Source organism: Dipodomys merriami, unplaced genomic scaffold (assembly GCF_024711535.1).
Source record: "Dipodomys merriami isolate MVZ:Mamm:240054 unplaced genomic scaffold, mDipMer1.0.p SCAF_21, whole genome shotgun sequence".
Taxonomy (NCBI): Eukaryota; Metazoa; Chordata; class Mammalia; order Rodentia; family Heteromyidae; genus Dipodomys; species Dipodomys merriami.
Window position 1 is genome coordinate 9,396,549 of NW_027203493.1, and position 17,553 is coordinate 9,414,101.

Below are 17,553 nucleotides of genomic sequence, written 5' to 3' on the forward strand. Positions count from 1 at the left end.
GAGCATGAAGGAGAGGGCTTCCGTCCACAGCTCTGCCCTCGACGGGATGCTGTCCCTGCTCCCTGGGGCCTCTCCATGAAGAGTGTATGAGTGCTGGTCTTAGTTACACTGCCAGCCCTCGGTCCCGCCCCTCGCTCTGCTGTGTATCTGCTAACCTGCCATGGGACCTTAGGAGACAGGGACTCTGCCCACCCCTGCAGGTGTGACAGTAAGCTGCCACCAAGCCAGTCCCATCCTCCCAGTGTTCCTGCATGAAGAGGTCACATCTTGCCAGCCTGTGTGGCCTCACCTCAGGGCCTCAGTGTCTCCCACCTGTAAAATCAGCTCCAGAGTGGGTAATGACCAGGCCTAGAGGAGTGGGTATATGAGAGGTGTCTGGCCTTCAGCAAGTACCAAATAAAAGAGACTGACTGAGATGATGGGGATTGCAGAAAGTGGGAATGTCCCATCGAGAGTCAGATGACCTCTACAAGTTGGTTGAATCCTCTGAGTGCCCAGCCTGGAGCCCCAGGAGACCTTACCGCTCCTGGGAGAGGATGGGCCGGCCACATGCAGGAGAAGGCCTCTGCCCATAGCTTAGCAGGGACCTCAGGGCCACCCTGAGATCAAAGGTTCCCCGGGTTCCCTAAGTCCAGCAATCTTTCCACCTGGGAGAAACCAAAAGGAGAGCTGGCCCAGCAGCCTTGCTCTAGAAGCCACCGCCCTGGGCACTGCACTGTGGGCAGGTGGCTGGCACACACCTCCATCCCTCAGGACTTTGTCCCATCGCTCAGAGAAAGAGGCCACTGTGGTGTGTTTGTTTTCAGGTTTGACAGGTGATGTGTTTCCTGAAAGTCCTGCTGACTGGGCTGGCAGTTTCACCTCCTGCGATCTCCTTTTTCAATCTCTGCTTGGACGTTTTGTTGTGGTTTAGGACAGAATGGGTTTGTCAGATGCCCGTGTAAAAGGGCAATGGCCAGGCCAGATGCCAATGGACACTTTCTCTAGCTAGCTGAGACAGAGGTGGGCACAGGGCCAGGCTGAAATACCAGGCCCAACCAGTTTAGTGTGCAGAGACAGCCTCAAAGATGACAGCATGCACCAGGCACTGGCGGCTCACTTCTACAATCCTAGCTATTCAGGAGGATCTGAGGACTGCAGTTTGATGCTAGCCTGGGCAGGGAAGTCTGGGAGACTCTTATCTCCAGTTAACCACCCCTCCCCGCCCCGCTCCGAAGTAGAGCTGTGGCTTAAGTGGTAGAGCACCAGCTTTGAGCAAAAAAGGCCCTGAGTTCAAGCTTCAGTACTGGCACCACAATGAAGGAGGAGGAAGAGAAGGAGGAAAGGAAGAAAGGAAGAGGGCTGGGAAGGTGACCTAGAGGAAGAATGTTTACCTAGCATGCATGAAGCCCTGGAAAAAGAAAAAGAAAAAAGAAAAAGCCAGGAGTGGTGCTGTGACTCCAGTGGTAGCAAAAGAAGCTCAGAGACAGTGCCCAGGACCTGAGTTCAAGCCCCAGGACTGGCAAAAAAAGAAAGAATGAAAGACAGGAGAGGGGAGGGGAGGGGAGGGAAGGGGTGGGGGAAGGGGAAGGGAGAAAAGGGGAAGGGGAAGGGAGAAGAGGGGAAAGGGGGGGAGGGGAGGGGAGAAGAGGGGAAAGGGGGGAGGGGAGAGGAGGAGAGGGGAGGAGAGAAGAGGAGAGGAGAGGAGAGGAGAGGAGAGGATGCTCTCCTCAGGGTGTAAGGCTCAAAAGATCAGAGGCCTTGAGGATCAGCCCTGCCAGAACCAAGAGTTCCATCCTGAGTGACAGTCCCTCAGCCCTATCACAGGCTGCCTACAAGATGGACATAGGAAATGGATGGACAGATCATACCTAGTCCACCAGAAGCACCAGCTTATGTAAAAATGAGCAGCTGCACACCAGGAGTGTGTGTGACAGTGCCGCCCCTGGACACTCCCTCTGAGGGACAAGCCAGGTTCCAGGTTCCAGTTCTTCAGTGACAAACCTGGCTCTCCTCTGCACAACTGTCCTTGTGCTAAGCACTTTGGCTCTCTTCCTGGGAGATAAAGCACTGTCTGTGATCCCATTTTACAGCTGAAGAAACTGAGACCAGATAGGCAAAGAAATTTCCCTGAGGTTATAGAGCTGATAGGCCAGAGAGGAACCCCAATAGTCTGATACACAACCCCTCTTAACTGCCTTGCCTGGAGCCTGCAGTTTACATGATAACTGAAATAATCCACCAAACTTAGTGGTGCTTTGTAGCCCAGATTGCAAACCCCACCCACCAGAAGACACTCTGGGGACAGACAAGGTGGGGGGGGGCATCTCACAGAACCGTCCCAGGGCCTGGCTGGCAAGGCAGATGGCTGGGCCACAGTTAGGGCTCCCCAGTCCCAGACTGGGTGTGTGGGCTCTTTGCAGATGATAGGGAGAGGGAGGAGACTCTAATCAGGGATCCCACATGGCAGCAGGAGTCCTTTTAGCCAGTGTCCCTTTCCCAGGCACTGAGCTCAGGAAGGGAGAGAGAGGCAGGTGTAATGCCACTCCTCCATGCAGCCCTCCCAGACCACTCTCCCACACAGATCTCAGGGATCACTGCCTACCTTGGCATGAGAGCTTAGAACACACCCAGAGATGTGTTCTATATGCTCTATATGCTCCTTTCCCATGGCCAAGTGTCTTTGCTGAGCTTCAGCGCCACATCTGGGGAGATGGCTCTGACTTCCTCTCAGGCTGCAGGTCTCTGTATTATGGCTCTCAGGGTACAGGGTAGGAGGTGGGCAGGGTAAGGGAGACACTGTGCCACCTGCACACACAGGCACAGGGAGCCTCCACAGATCCTCAGGTGAGCGGAGCGTCTGGGCAGCAGGAGAGGACACAAGTCTGTGCCACCAAGAATGTGGCAGGAGGTCTTTCCAGGTGAAAGCGCCCGGCCACCAGCCCAGGCCAGGAAGAAAGAAAGGGCCCCCTTGCCTGTTTCTGCCCTCCTACAGTTCTGTATCTGTGGGGTCCTTGCCTTGGCTGTCATATCACCTCTCCAGCATGCACAGAGTCTGTGGACAGCCAGAGCATTGGGACCCCAGGTGGTTACCCCTGGGCAGGTCGGGTACTAGGCAGCAGCCACCTGGCCCTGAGGTCTGTATACAAGGAGGGAGGATGATCAGTCCAGCCAGTTCTCTCTTTCCATTACTCACTATTTCAACCTCAGTTTACCTATCTGTGGAATGAGGATAGTCCCTATACCAGTCCCTAGCCCTGACCCTTGACATCTTGCACTCAGCACCGTCCCCCCTCCCAAGTGATAGAGAGTCAGCCCTTTGGGAAGCAAAGCAGGAATTGGCCCAGGGACTGGCGGTGGGGTGGAGGGTTGCAGGGTCTTGGCAATGGCCCCACCATTGCTGTGGGAGGTGTCTAAGGAGGGAGAGTCTCTTGTACAATCGAGGGAAATGTGTTGATGACTATCAGCGTGAGAAGGTTCTGGACCTAATGACATTGAGCAAGGGGAACCATGCAGACAGCCAGGCAGACAGGAGAAGAGGTGTCAGGGGTTTCCAGGAGGAGTTTGCTCCAGAGTACCAGGCCTGAGACATGCGTTGATACCCTGGTCTCAGGGCCTCACACCTGGGCAGGATCTGTCTCGCAGGAGGAGAGGCTCTGGGTGGGAAGAGGGAGCTGGTGTTTCTTTAGGAAGAGGGACGTATCCCTGAGCTGTGCCACATGGACAGTCCCGGGGTCCTGAGATGGACCCCTGCCTTCCCACCCCTGCTCATGTATCTTGAGAAAGACTTCCTGTTGGCTGATCATATCACAGACCCACAATACCAGGGGTGAGGGTCCCCCTCCCCCGGGAGCACAGATCTGGAAACTGAGTCTCAGAGAGGTCCAGGCAGAGTCCCAGACGACCATGAGAACACACCCTTCCTACAGCAGATAAAGTAGGGCCTGAGGCCAAGGCCCAACCAGACACTGCCTCAGAGGCATTGGGGTGGGTGAGGCAGGATGCAGGCCCTGCTCACTGCAGGGAAGGGGAGCAATGGGCATTTCCGGGCCGGGGGCGGGGGGAGGGGGTAGGGGAGAGCTGGCCTCCACAGGATGGTTTGGGTTTTTTCCTCTGCAAATCTCAGAAGTCATGGGTGAAGATAAGTGTCTTACTCAAAGTCATGAGCCAGCGTGAGAGTCACTGGTCCTCCAGGCCCATAGCCTCATCCCTGTGGTCAGGCCTAGCCCAGAGCTCACTAACGGGGTTAGCCAGTATGCCCTCAGCACGGCATCACACAACAAAAATTGTCTGGCCAGAGTCTCCTAGGGGTGACATGGACAGAGGCAGCCTGGGAGAGAGGAAGACAGGTCGTAGAGGGGAGGAGACAGAACACAAGCATGGTGCAGAGCGCAGGCATCAATGGTGCTCTCAGCCTGAGAGTCTCACTCCATTCCCAGTAGGGCTCTCAAACACCAGGACCTGGGCAAGAACAGACAGCTTGGATTCTCTTTTCTGTCAACATGGGGTTCTGTCCTAGGGTGAAGATGCCAGATCAGCCTGTGCGGGATCCTTGGGCCCCTTGCACCCAGAATCCTGGAGCCTAATGGGGTCCCTGAGCCTAATGGGGTCCCTGCTCCTCTAGGAGGTGGGGTTGAGTCTGAGCAGGCTCAGATGTGACAGCTGATCTCAAAGACTGAGCCCTGCTCTAGCACCTGCTGACTGGGGACCCAAGACATCTCCCTCACTACCCCATCTTTGCTTGTAAGATGGAGTTGTGTAATGATACCTTCCAACTGGGCAGCCTAAGGGCTGAGATTGAGAAAGCCACCACTGGCAACGGCTGGAAAGCACAAGGAGTCATTAGGAGAGATGAGAACTGGGATGACCCATGACGGCCTTCCCCACGCCCGGCAGCAGCACAGCGAGATTTGAACTTGGTCTCCGGAAGACGAGGTAGGACCCTGAGTCCAGATAGAACCCTGCCCCTGAGGCTGCCCAGTCTGCATGCATGCATGCAGGGTGGGGCACAGACTGCACGCAGCCCCCTATCCCAGCTCCTTTGTATCAACGCTAGCCTGGGAACTTGGGATTGAAAGCTCAGATCTGCCCCCTTTTAACAAGGGTCACAGCGCCCAGAGCCTCAGTTTTCTCATCTGTAAAATGGGGGAGAGGGCTATTGACCTCCACTTGGGGAGGTGACCCAGTATCAGTATGCCTTGGTAGGGATCTAGCCAGGGCCTGGCCCATACCCAATGTTTTCCCTTCCTCTGCTGGACCTGCTGGGCAAGGCCTAGGCTTAGCAGGAGAAAGTTTCCGGATTCCCAGAAAACCTGCTGAGAACAATGACTGGGAACAGAAACTGGCCTGAGAACACGAGACTCAGAAGATCACTTTACAGAGCAGTCAGTGGGGGACTACAAGAAGACCCTGGCTCAGAGGTGTGGCGTGGGGGGGGGGTCTCTGTTTCCCGCAGACCTATGGGATAGATCCTGGGGTGGGGTAATGGTGGGGGCTCAATGGGCCCACAGTTTCAAAGTAAGGGCTCCAGTGGGTGCCCTAAGCATTCCTGGACACAGTGAGTTGCCTGCAAGAGCCTCAGTTTACTTTCTGTAAAATGGGCTGGTAACACCGTACTGTCATCCTGGGCATTGAGTTCAGGCTTCATAAGGTGAGCTGACATGACAGGGCCGGCCAGGCCCCCACCCCACACCACAGCTCTGCAGCTCCTGAGAACTGGTGTTGTTAGAAATGCACGTTCTCAGACTACACCCCACACCCACAGAAGCCGAAACTAGGGGTGAGGCTGACATTGCCCTGCGTGTCAGAACCCACCTCCTGCTCCCAACGGGCTTCCTCCCACGATCTCATCTCCCCTGTCCCTTGGTTTCCAGAAGCTACTGGGAGGAAGGAGTCACTGTGGGGACAGGTCATTAAATAGTAAAGAGATCCCATGATTAGTTAATGATACCACAGGCTCCCAGAGAGGAGAGGGGAGAAAGGTCAGCAGCCAGACTATAATTGCTGAGAAAAAAGCTCCTCCATCTTTCTCTTACACACACACACACACACACACACACACACACACACACACACACACACACACACACACACACACACACACACACACACACACACACACACACACACACACACACACACACACACACACACACACACGCCCTTACTCCTATGGGTCTACTAGTGCAAGGACAGATGCTTTCCCTCCCTAAAGTAGGCTAAATTTAGGTGTGTCTGCTGCTTCCAGGTACCCAGGGAAAGCACTTTCCTTGGGAATCTGGTCCCCAGACCTTGAATTTGAAGACCACCTGACTTGTAGGAATCCAGTTCACGGTACTTAGAAGAACTAGGTACAAGTATAGGACAATGTGGACACTGATTAAACTCCAAATGGCCTCAGGTGCCATAGCAAGGGAGACTAGGCCAGGTTACTGAGAGTTGTATGGCAATGCTGCCAGCTGGGAAACAGGCCTGGAGGGACCCTGAGTCACACAGCTAGCTCCTCCCTAGGCACACCACAGAGTGGTGTGCATGGCACCATCCCAATCTGAGATGCTGCTGCTTCTTGGGGTGGCGGGGGGGGGGGGGAGTTGTTTTCTATTAAAGGTCCAAACACTAAACTGTTCACAGTGGATTTTTATCTCAGAGTGATTACTTCCTTCTGAGTGTCTGTTCTTCGCTTGAAAATTTTCCACCAAAATCTTTCTTCAATAACTAAAAGGCTTTGTTTTTAGAGTTTGTTTTGTTTAGTTGGTTTTGCCATTTGGTTCAGATGAACATGAGAGGTTTTGTTTTGTTTTGTTGTTGTTTTGCTGGTCTTGGGGCTTGAACACGGGGCCTAGGCTTTGTCCCTGAGCTTTTTTGCTCAAGGCTAACATTCTACAACTTGAGCCACACGTCCACTTCCAACATTTTAGTGGTTAATTGTTGGTAAGAGTTTCATGGACTTGCCTGCCTGTGCTAGCTTGGAACCATGATCTCAGATCTCAGCCTCATGAGTAGCTGGGATTATAGGTATGAGCCACCAGGGCCAGGCCTGAATTTTTTTTTTTAATTAATTGATAGAAACATTTTTTCTCAGCCAGGCACCAGTAGCTCACACCTGTAGGCAGAACCTGTAGGGTTCGAAGCCAGCCCAGGTAGGAAAGTTTGTGAGATTCTGATCTCAAATTAACCACCAGAAAACCAGAAGTGAGACTGTGGCTCAAGTGGTAGAGCCCTCACTTTGAACTGAAGAGTTGAAGGACAGTGCCCAGGCCCAGAGTTCAAGTCCCATGGCCAACCAAATAAGAGGAAACATCTTTTCTCTATGAGATGCCAGGCCTTGGGACCCCAGCTCCATGCTGTGGCCCCAGCAGTGTGTCTGCCATCTATATGGTCTACACAAACCCAACAAGCCCAGTTGGGATGAGGAAGTACAACCGGTACCGTATTTTCTGAGTCACATCTGTCCAGAGATGAAAGGGGGGGTGAGCATTCCAAGCCTTGGGGTAAACAAGCAGGGGCTCAGACTGGACAGGTAGACGAGTCAATTATTGTAGAGATGTGTTCACAACACCAAGATCCTGAGATTCTAGACACAAGCTGGCCCCAGCTCTGCCCTCAACTCACCCATGTCCAGGCTGGGCTCAGACAGGCTCATTGGGAAGGATGACCACTGTGGCTCGCCACAGAACTCCAGCAGCCCTGGCAAGCCTCTTCATGCCTCATCAGGAACCTCAGCTCTGAAGAGGAAGACTCTTGGTTCCTTATTCCAAAACGGTGGCAAGAGCAGCTGCAGTTTTCCTGCTTACCAACCTCTGGCGTTTCCTGACGGAGCACCCTTCCGGCCACTAGCCATTTCCCCAGCATCTTCTCACTTAACCCCCCCTGGAAACCAAAGCCCTGGTTGCTGACAAACATGCTTCAGGGGAGCAGATACTGTGAGCAGAACTAGCCAGAGCCGAGGTCTGATGGACATGGATGCCCGTGCTGCAAGAACCCCAAGCTGAAGGAACAGCCCTGTGCTCCCCTGCTTGCCATTTGCAAGACGTTTGAGAACCTCAGCACCGTGCTGTAGCTGGCTCCTGGTTAGTGAGGAACCTGCTGCTCACCTTGGGTCAGAGAAAGAGGACCAGAGGGATTCAAAAGCCCAGATGCCGAGACACTTTCTCCCTGCACTATTTCTCTATGTTCAGAGGTCAGGGGTCATGGAGGTAGACTGTCCAGGTGACAGAAGATGACCTAACTCTTGGATTTAAGGCCTCAAAGAAATCACCCTGCCACCCACCCAAAGAATGTCTAAATCCTCTATAAATGACATCTCTTTACAGCTACTAATGCAACAGTAGTCTGCCTCCTAGGACAGAGGATTTCCAACTACCATACTATAATTAGTGGTATTATCATCAGCCACAACAAGGTAACATTTATTGAGCGCTTGTAGGATACCAGGAGTCATCTGAAGGGCCTGGTACAGGTCTGCATGGGAACACATAATCCTCTTCCCATTAATTTCCCGGGGGAAGGGACCTCTAACAGGTAAACACATCTAGCCTTGCCCCGCCCCCCTTCACGCCCTGCCCCAAGCCTTATCTGATTGGCTTCCTCAGGAGACATACTGAGCATGCTCAGGGGCCCCACCTGCTTGTCAACAGGGAAGCTGGCTAGGCACCAGGAAAAGGCTTTTCCAGGCCATTAGCTGTTCTGGCCACCTGGTCTTGTAGGAAGGCAGGCTCCTGTCAGGCTCTGTTTGTATCCAGACAGGTGACTCTGTCAGTACCAGGGCTGGCTGTTCACAAAGTCCTCTGGGTGCCACATTGAATGCCATGACCTCCGGTAGGGCTGGTCAGCAAGGACACCTGGGTTTGGAGATGTTCTATCTTTAACATGTGTTAACCCACTGATGTAAGCAGTAGACCCTCCTGAGTCCATGGTGGGCACACAGAGGCTTAGAGAAGCAATTAAGCTGTGGATTTCAGATACTCTGGAAAAGCTTTCTGCACCCTGTCCAGCACTTGGGGGTGGGTCCAACCCTGCAAGGCTGGATTAAACTTTCACCTGTATCTGAGCCACTCCCTGAAGTCTCCTGAAACTTGACAAGTTCATGAGCACAGCAAACCCACACCGCACCCTCCTTTGAAAATGCAGGATTTATTAATACCAGAGAGCTCCAAAGGACCCCGAGTCTACATGAACATATTTTGGCTAAAGATGAGAGTTTTTAGAGCTTTACTGTATGAGTGGGTTCATTAGTTTTCTTGGGCATAAAATTTTGGAGTCGCTGCTGAAGGGTCTAAGAAACAAGGGAAAGTAGGTAATGAATGCTTTTAAGCTAATATACGTAACTGTATATTGCAGTGTGTATATTTACCCATGTTTATCTACATTGGCACCTCTCTGAGTGTGAGGTGGGGAGGTGCGGGAGAGCTCTGACATTCAAGGTGGGCAAAGCCTCCCTTGCTGTAGCTGGGACCTGCAACCCATCTTCCTCCCAGGCTGTACCAGGGCAGGAGAGAGGCTAGCACCCAGAAGCTCTTAGCCTGGGCAAAACCCAGAGATGGCCCACAGTGCAAAAGCCAGGAGAGAGATCACTGCAGGATAGCAGTTACAAGAAGGGCTGTAACTTGTTCCAGAAAAAGATGAGTGGGTGGCTGAATCTAGGTGCTCAGTCTGTAGTCTCAAGCTCAAAGGCTTACTTAAGTCCCACTTCCCACTAATAGCATTGGCCCTGAGCACTGAGACACATAAAGCACTGACTGTGTATCAGGCACTGGTCTGGGTGTCTCACAAACAGTAACTCTTGTATCAGTGCCAAACAGCACTGTCAGGTGAAGAGAGTTGTCCCTTGGGACCCACAGAGGATACAAAATCCCATGGATGTTCAAGTCCTTTATAGAAAATAGTGTAATATTTGCACATAACTTCTATATAACCTATGTATCTTAAATCATCCCTAACTAGTTATACTACCTGATAAATGCCCCTGTTAACAGTTGTCATATTGCACTGTTTAGAAAAGAAAGACAAAGTGTGCCTGTGTGTGTGTGTGTGTGTGTGTGTGTGTGTGTGTGTGTGTGTGTGTGTGTGTGTGTGTGTGTGAGTGCATGCATGTGTGTGTGCACATGTGTATATGTCTGTACTGGGGCTTGAACTCAGGGTCAAGGCACTGTCCCTTAGGTTTGGGGGTTTTTTGTTTTTTTTTTCTTTTTGCTCAAGGCTGGTGCTCTACAACTTGAGCCACACCTCCACTTTGGGTTTTCTGATGGTTAATTGGAAATAAGAGTGTCACAGGCTTTTCTGCATGGGCTAGCTTTGAACCTCAATCCTTAGATCTCAGCCTCGTTAGTAGCTAGGATTACAGGTGTGAGCCACCAGTATGCCCAGCAAAAATGAAAACTTTAGAGAACCCACGTGCAGTCAGACACAGTCTTTTCCCAAATCTCTTTAACCTGCAAGTGTGAAACTGGTTGATAACAAGGGACAATGGTCCCACTGTTGCCGGCCCCTACAGCTGCTGACACTGCAGAGAGGGGTTAAGGCACTGCTCAAAGCCCCCCCCCCCTGAAATCACCCTCAGTGTGATCCTGGAGGTTGCAGTCTTGCCTAGGGTCCCGTCCTCATTCTCCCTGCCCAGGCCCAGCTGGGCTCCAGACAGGATGCTAAAGCCTCTATTGTCTGAACAGAGAAGAAATCAGCCGGGAGGTTACCTTCCTGGCCAAGGTCCCTCAACAGCTCTGCAGCAGAGCAGGATCTGAATCCAGGCCCCCAAAACCAGAATTCAGCCCTCCATCTCCTTATGTGTTTGGCCCTAAGGGCCTAAGCTCAGGGCTCTATCCCTTGCTAGGACATCCCTCAAACAGCAGGGAAAGCCAGAAGCAGCACCTCAAGGAGGCACAGAAGCCACACTGCTGTGTAAGAAGTCAGTGTGAGCACCTCAAGCTGCCCCTGGCTGGTGTGCAAAGATGGGTCCTAAACGGCACATCTCCATTTGCCCAGCCCAAGCCTCAGCAAGCACAAGCCCTGTCCACAGAAAACTGCTGATGGAGAGGTGCCTTTTCTGGCTGAGTCAGGGTTCACAGAAGGCTGTAGTGGCCCCTGGCCGGGCTAGAGGAAGGAAGCCTCACTGTTCCTCTCTCTGTAGGATAAGGGCCAGGCATCACAGGGCAAGCGGACGCCCTAACGACAAGGGTCCGGGCCAGGCAGCTCCTTTCTCTTCCCTAGACCCAGATGTCAGGAGAAGGCTGGCCAGGCCGGCAGAGAAGACTGAGCATCGATGCTGTGACTCTCGGCTCCCTGTTTGCTAAGATGTATTGAGTATCGACTCTGCATTGTGCTGAGTCTCTGCTCAGGTTCCCTACAGTACAATCCCACCAACATTTCCTGAGTGTCTGCTACAGGCCAGGCCTGGCGGATGTAGAAATGGGCGGGATAGCATCTCGCCACGAGGGCTCAGGAAGCACCCTAGGCCACGGAACCACACAGGACCAAAGAGGAAGGCCTCAGTAGAGACAGAAAGGGAGGAGATGGGAAGAGAAAGGAGGGGTGTGGGAGACAGCAGAGACATCGGATCTGCTACCTCCACAGAGCTTGGGGTGATGCTGGGGAGAAGGCAGCCAGCCTACTGGGATGGATGGTCACAGAAGGCACACTGAGGCTGGTTGCTAGAGGCCTGGTTACAGGCCAGTCAGGTGTAGAAACACTTCATGCGAGCTTTCTGTCAGCGCCTCACACCTGTCCATGGCATAGCTAGGAAGAGCCAATGGCCAGTGGCAGCACTCTAGCTTCCGAAACGTGTGGCGCTATCCTCCTAAGCTTCCTGATTCTGGAGGGAACACAATGAGAAGGGGAAGGAGATGGGAAAAGCAGTCTTTGAGGACATCAGCCAACCCATTCGTTGTTGAGAACTGTAGTGTGCATGCACGCATGTGTGTACATGCATACACAGGCATGCATTGGAACATGTGTCCTATTTTCAAAGGCAACATCCCCGGTTTCATAAATCCTTTAGCTAAATAATGGGCCACTAGCAGGGTAGGGCAGGGCAGGGCAGGGCGGTTCAGAGAGGAGAAGGAACTTAGCTAAAGTCACACAGCATACAAACAGTGGAGCTAGGACTATTGGCAAGATCAGAAACCAGGTCTCTTGTCTCCCCTCTGACGCTTCTCCAAGTCAGCACAGAGTTCAAGTGCGTCATCTGCTGACAGGAAACTCACTGGTGCTGGGGGAATCCCTGGGTGAGTCAGGAACAAGCCATCCCCACCATCCCAGAGGACACCAATTGGGCCCTCGGGGCGGTGTACTCTGCTCTGCCAGAGTCAGCATCTGGGACAGGGGGAGGAGGAAAGCCACACATCCCACACCACACGTTCCCTGTTTACCTCTGGGCTTCCTCTCCAGACTGTGCAGGCCAGGTTGGGGTGTGGGGAGCCACAGGCAGGGCAGTTCCTGGCTGAGATTAAACAGGGACTCTCACCACCACCCCAAGCCCCATCCTGTTTTACAAAGGGACCCAGACCAAGCAGCTCCACAGAGCAAAGCCAACTCCTGGCTGTTTGATGCTCTTGATTAAATCAGAACCACCCCCAGGCTTCCCACGAGACAGAAGAAGTGGGCATAACGGGCCGGGACCAAGCCAGGGAAGCCAGCAGGCCTCGGCCCTCCAAATCTGAAGCAGTACTCAGGGCCTAGATCTGCTCAGCAATGGAAAGAGCTGTCTGCCCCCCCCCCCCACACACCCCTTCAGAGGCCAGGGCTGGGTCCCTGGACTGGAGGAGGATGGCCAGACAATGGGAGCTTCCTCTTGTAAAGTCTAGGCCTCAAGAGAGGGGCTGTCCCTGCCTACAGAAACTCCACCGAAATCCAGGGAACCCCGATTCACCTAGCTTAAGACTGGCTGCCTGGTACCAGAGATGCCATGTGGCTAACTGGGCTGGGCAGGGTCTTGGGCCACTCTTCTGAGCCCATACGAGGGTGGGGTAGAGAAGACTGGCTGAGGAATAGAAGGAAAAGCAGGGCATGGCTGGAAGTCTGGTCCTCCTCATCCCTGTGGCTCCTCCTCCTTCTGATGGTGCTCCCCTATGGCTGGAGCCTCCTCCTCCATGCCCAGCTGCAGTCATCTCTAGAGCCACCACGATCCTTCTTTCCCCATCACTATGGCCAATAATCTTTTACCCTTCAACTTCAGGATCCTTCACTGCAGCACAGCTGACAGACTAGCTGTCCTGTAGTTCCCACTCTGCTCAAAAGCCTTCACCTGCTCCCACTTTCTACAGTTTGAGTCTAAACACCTCACGGCAGCACTCAAAGCCCTCTGTGAGCCTCCATCCCACCAGCCACTCATGCTTGGCTGTCCTTCTAGGCAGGCCCACATTTTAGCACCGATGAACCCAGCCATTTCCTGAGAGATCCGTGGGCAGGCACTGAGCTCCTTGCCTTTGTCTAAGCCAGAGACACCATCTTTGCTCTCTCTGGCTACCTCCACTTTCCAATCTATAAGGCCTTGGAGATCCCTTAAAGGCTTTTCCTTCATGTATCTTATATATCAGAGTCCCAGCTATCCCTGATCCACACAGGTGTAGGACAGACAGAGGAAGGCTCTGGTTAGAGGTTTATTAAGCACAAATAGCAGTCAACATCGCTTTCCCGCCACCACAGGCACTATCTTTCTCCCTACATACCAGACCCTCATCTTTTTTTCTTTTCTGCTCTGCTCTGGGCGCTGACCCTGAGCTCCTTCTTGCTCAAGGCTAGTGCTCTGCCAATTGAGCCATAGCACCACTTCCGGCTTTTTCCATGATTAATTAGAGATAAGAGTCTAACATACTTTCCCGCCCTAGCTGACTTTAAACTGCAATCCTCAGATCTCAGCTTCTTGAGTAGCTAGGAATACAGGTGTGGGCCACGGCCTGATCCAAACCCAACCAACACTGGGAAGTCTAGGCAAAAAGTCCTGCTCAAGTTTCACCCCTTACCCTGTACCCTGGTTTCTCAAGTGTTTCCCAACTTCTGAATATTCCCCTAACTCTCTCTCCCCTCCCCAACACAGCCTCCTCCACATGGTACAGCCTTCCATCAGACTCTTGTCTCATGGTACTTCCCAGCTGGTCCCACAACAAATGACTCATCTCTCCAGAAGGGGTAGAGATCTAAAATGCAAGTGTCCTTTGTGGCCAGCCCTGCCCAGCAGATAGTGGGTGCCCACATGACCCCTCACCTGCACACCAAACCACATATTCATTATGATAGCTGGATTCCAGCTCCCAGGTTGGTACATCCCCATATCCCCCTACCCTGCTGTCTCAAGTGTTGTAGATACTCACTAAGAAGTTTGGGTTTCTTTAACAGAACCTTCTCCAACTTTAACCCAAACTACAGAAAACTCTGCCACTCTTCAGGCCAGGTGTCATACTCCCCAACCCACAAACCAACCAGAGTGATTGCAGTGGCAGGTATCAATTTCTGGCTCTTGCGGGGGGGGGGGGGGGTGTCTGGGGGTCTGTGGTCAGCTTTCAGCCCTCCATCCCTGCCCATCAGGGTCATGTAGTGAGCTGTCATGTAGTGAGGTCCCTGGGCACCAGCACCTTGTTAGGCACAGCATGTGCATCACTTTATTCTCTGTTCAGTGCTTGCTGTAACTGCTAGGTTGTCACTACCCCTCACAGATGAGGAAACAGAGGCTCGAAAGGGGAGTGGAATCCAAATGAATCGGATCCCAAAGCCCTACAAGCCCCTTGACCACAGACAGTGCTGGCATCCCAGTTAGTGCAATCTGGCACACAGCACCCACTGCCAGGCAGGAAATGAACTGTGGGTATATTATCAAAAGCCTCAGGGTCTAAGCTTAACCGGGCCCAAACTTTCATGGGGTTTCCCCTTCTCTTCCCCTATTCACTGCAACAAGAGAACTAGTCCTTCCTGGGCCTCTTCCAGCTCACCTGGAAATGCCTTGCTAAGTTTCCCGGGTCAAGTCTCAGCCCCACTGAGCTCTTCTCCAGATTTCAGGGAGGAGGGAAAGAATGGAAACTTTCTCACGACGTTGTGCTCCCCTTCCCAGGGTCCGGGGGCTTCAGTCCCAGGCAGCTAGTGGGGAATTTTCTTTTTTCTCTTTGCTAGGCCCTCACTGTGTAGTCCACGCTGGCCCTCCAACTAGCCACCCTTCTGCCTCGACCTCCCCGGTGACTGGTGCCCACATCTGGTTCCAGTGCAATTTAGGAGAGAAAAAATAAACCACAACAAAGCAGCTCCCCTTGGTCTCAGTTTGCAAGAAGAGAAACCCGAGGGAAACAACGCCACCCGCCATCTAAATACCTGTGGCCTCGCTGCGGGGCTCTCACCTGCCAGAGCTCCCCTGCCTAGATTTGGGTAGGAAAGCACACACAGGATTCTGGGGTTACCTGGATGAACTTGCTCGTTTGGAACCCGAGAGCTCCAGAGCCAGGGGCGGGGACGGCCCGGAGCCGGCCGAGTCGGAGCCGGGGTGGGGGGGTGGGGGTGGGGGGAGGGGGGCGGGGGGCGGAGGGGGATCCGGACGCGGAGGCCGAGGCTGCCCACAACACACCAGCTGTCACTTGTTGCGAGAAATCGGCCCCAGCTGGCTGCAAAACTCACTTTGCTTCGGGATGTCCCGCCGGCCCTCCACCGGGTGCCGTCTCACCTGCTGGCTCTACTTCCTCCTCCGCGCGGCGAGCAGGAGGGTTGGCGTCCCAGGCTGGCGTCCGGGTCCGACGGCGCAGCTCCGGGCTCTGCCACTCCGCCGCCGGCCCCCTCCCGGAACGCAACGGCCTCGCCCAGGCCCCGCCCCTCGGGAGGGAGGCCCCGCCCATGACACGCCCCCCTTCGCTGTCCCGTCAGCCCCGCCTTTGACTCTGCTGGAGATAGCTCGGCTCTCAGTCGGGGCCAGGCCACGCCCACTAGAGGTTGAGTAGCGAGCAGAAGAGACCACGCCCCTTCACCGCAGATAAAAGAGGCCACGCCCCCTGTCCCCAAGGAGAAGAGGCCCCGCCCCTTGGCCCGCCCTGCTCTGGCCGGGCTCCAGTATCCCCAGCCCGCTCCAACTGCTGGTCGCTCCTGGGCCCCCGTACTCGGTGCGCTCCCGTAAGTCCAGCCCCCAATCCTGCTCACTCACAGCCCAGCTGAGAGGCTTGGTCCCTCTTGGGCCTCCTTCCCCCGTCCCGCCCCCCCTCTCCAGCGCTCCTTCCTCCCGGGGGCCCCAGCACGGGCTCTCCCGGGGCGAGGCACGCCCCTCCCCAGCACCTCCCTAATCCCGGTCTCCCTGGCAACCCTGCCCGGGGCCGCGGCCCCGGGCCCCCACGCTGGCATTCCAGGGCGGATGTACCCGGGTGCCACCCGGGATGGGCTCCGGCGTGGGAGCCGCGCGCGCTCCAAGTCGGGGCTTCCACCCGGAGGCCGCCGGGGCGCCGGCGCTGGCGGAAAACGCAGCCGCCAGTGACTGAACTCCTGGCCCGCTGGAGCCAGGCTCTGTGAAAGTACTGACCCTTGAGTTCCCACCACCCACCAGGTACGCCTGCTGCGCCCATTTTGTGGACGCGCAACCTCAGGAGAAGTCGTGGGCCCAGTCTCGCGCTGGAGTCCGGCCCCCAAGCCCTGAATCACAGCCTGGACGCTGCCTCGGCTTGCCTGGACTGGCCCCGGCAGACGCGGCCCAGACCGGCCAGGTCGTGGTGGAGCAGGCAGGGGAGGGAGGAGGAGGGGGGGGTGAAGCAGGAGGGGCTGCTGCAGGCCTGAGTGCTCAAAGCTGGCCTTCTCCCTTGAGAGGTAGCCTAGAAATAAAGTGTGCGAGAAGTTCACCAGGTGGCAGTGGGTTGGGGCCCCCTCAGGACTCCCAGGCTCTGCGGGCTTACCAGGCTGGTGACCAGGGCCATTAACCTGGGCAGCTGACAGGGCTTTTTCACCCCATTATCTCACTGGTATCTCACAACAGCCCCATTGTGGGGAAGGGAATGACTCTGCCTGCCTTGCATGGCTGGAAGAGGGCAGGAAGCTACATCTCAGCCCTGTTCTCCAAGCTTGGTTGGTCCTGAATCAGTATGGTTGGGGGGGGGCAGTTGTCTTTGGGGACCTTAACCAGACCTACTGAGTGAGAAATGGCAGCAATTTTTTTTTTTTTTAACCAAAGCTTCTAGATGATTTGGGACTACTCAGATGTATGGTGAAGATATTGCAGTGCTCTGAGGCCTAGGTTCCCTCACTGGGTGTTTTGTAATCCACTCCAAGCAATTTTTCTCACCTTTCCAGAATGAGCCATTAAAGAGCGAGTACATGAATGAGAATGCCAGTCCTGAGGGCAGCTGTTGGGAAGTAAATGTGATGGCATACATGAAGGGCTTGGCCACGGCTTGGCCTGTCCATGCCTGATGGGTGTTCTCTTTCCAGCAAACAATCTCTTTTTATAGAATTTCCATGCCAAGCTCGAGAAGTGAGAACAAGGAATCCTTTGGCCCGTGTCCCTCTCTTATCCTCACAGAGGGACACCGTCCATTTTGTAAGATGCCGAGGTCAGGCTGGTGGCTCACACCTGTAATCCTAGCAACTCCGGAGGCTGAGATCTAAAGATCCAGGTTTGAAGCCAACCCC

The 17,553-nt window shown here is 54.2% G+C and overlaps 1 protein-coding gene across 4 annotated transcripts in view; it reads right to left on the bottom strand.

Moving 5' to 3' along the window:
- The window catches only part of Cd82 (CD82 molecule), a 37,915-nt gene extending 22,178 nt beyond the window's left edge, over positions 1–15,737 (bottom strand). The window contains exon 1 of one of the 4 annotated variants that reach the window (XM_070032537.1): positions 15,614–15,737. The gene's annotated coding sequence lies outside the window, so the exon portion shown is untranslated. Of the gene's footprint in view, positions 1–15,567 lie in introns of all 4 variants that reach the window. The other 3 variants (XM_070032536.1, XM_070032535.1, XM_070032534.1) reach the window with 3 other exon arrangements.
- Positions 15,738–17,553: the final 1,816 nt, after the last annotated feature.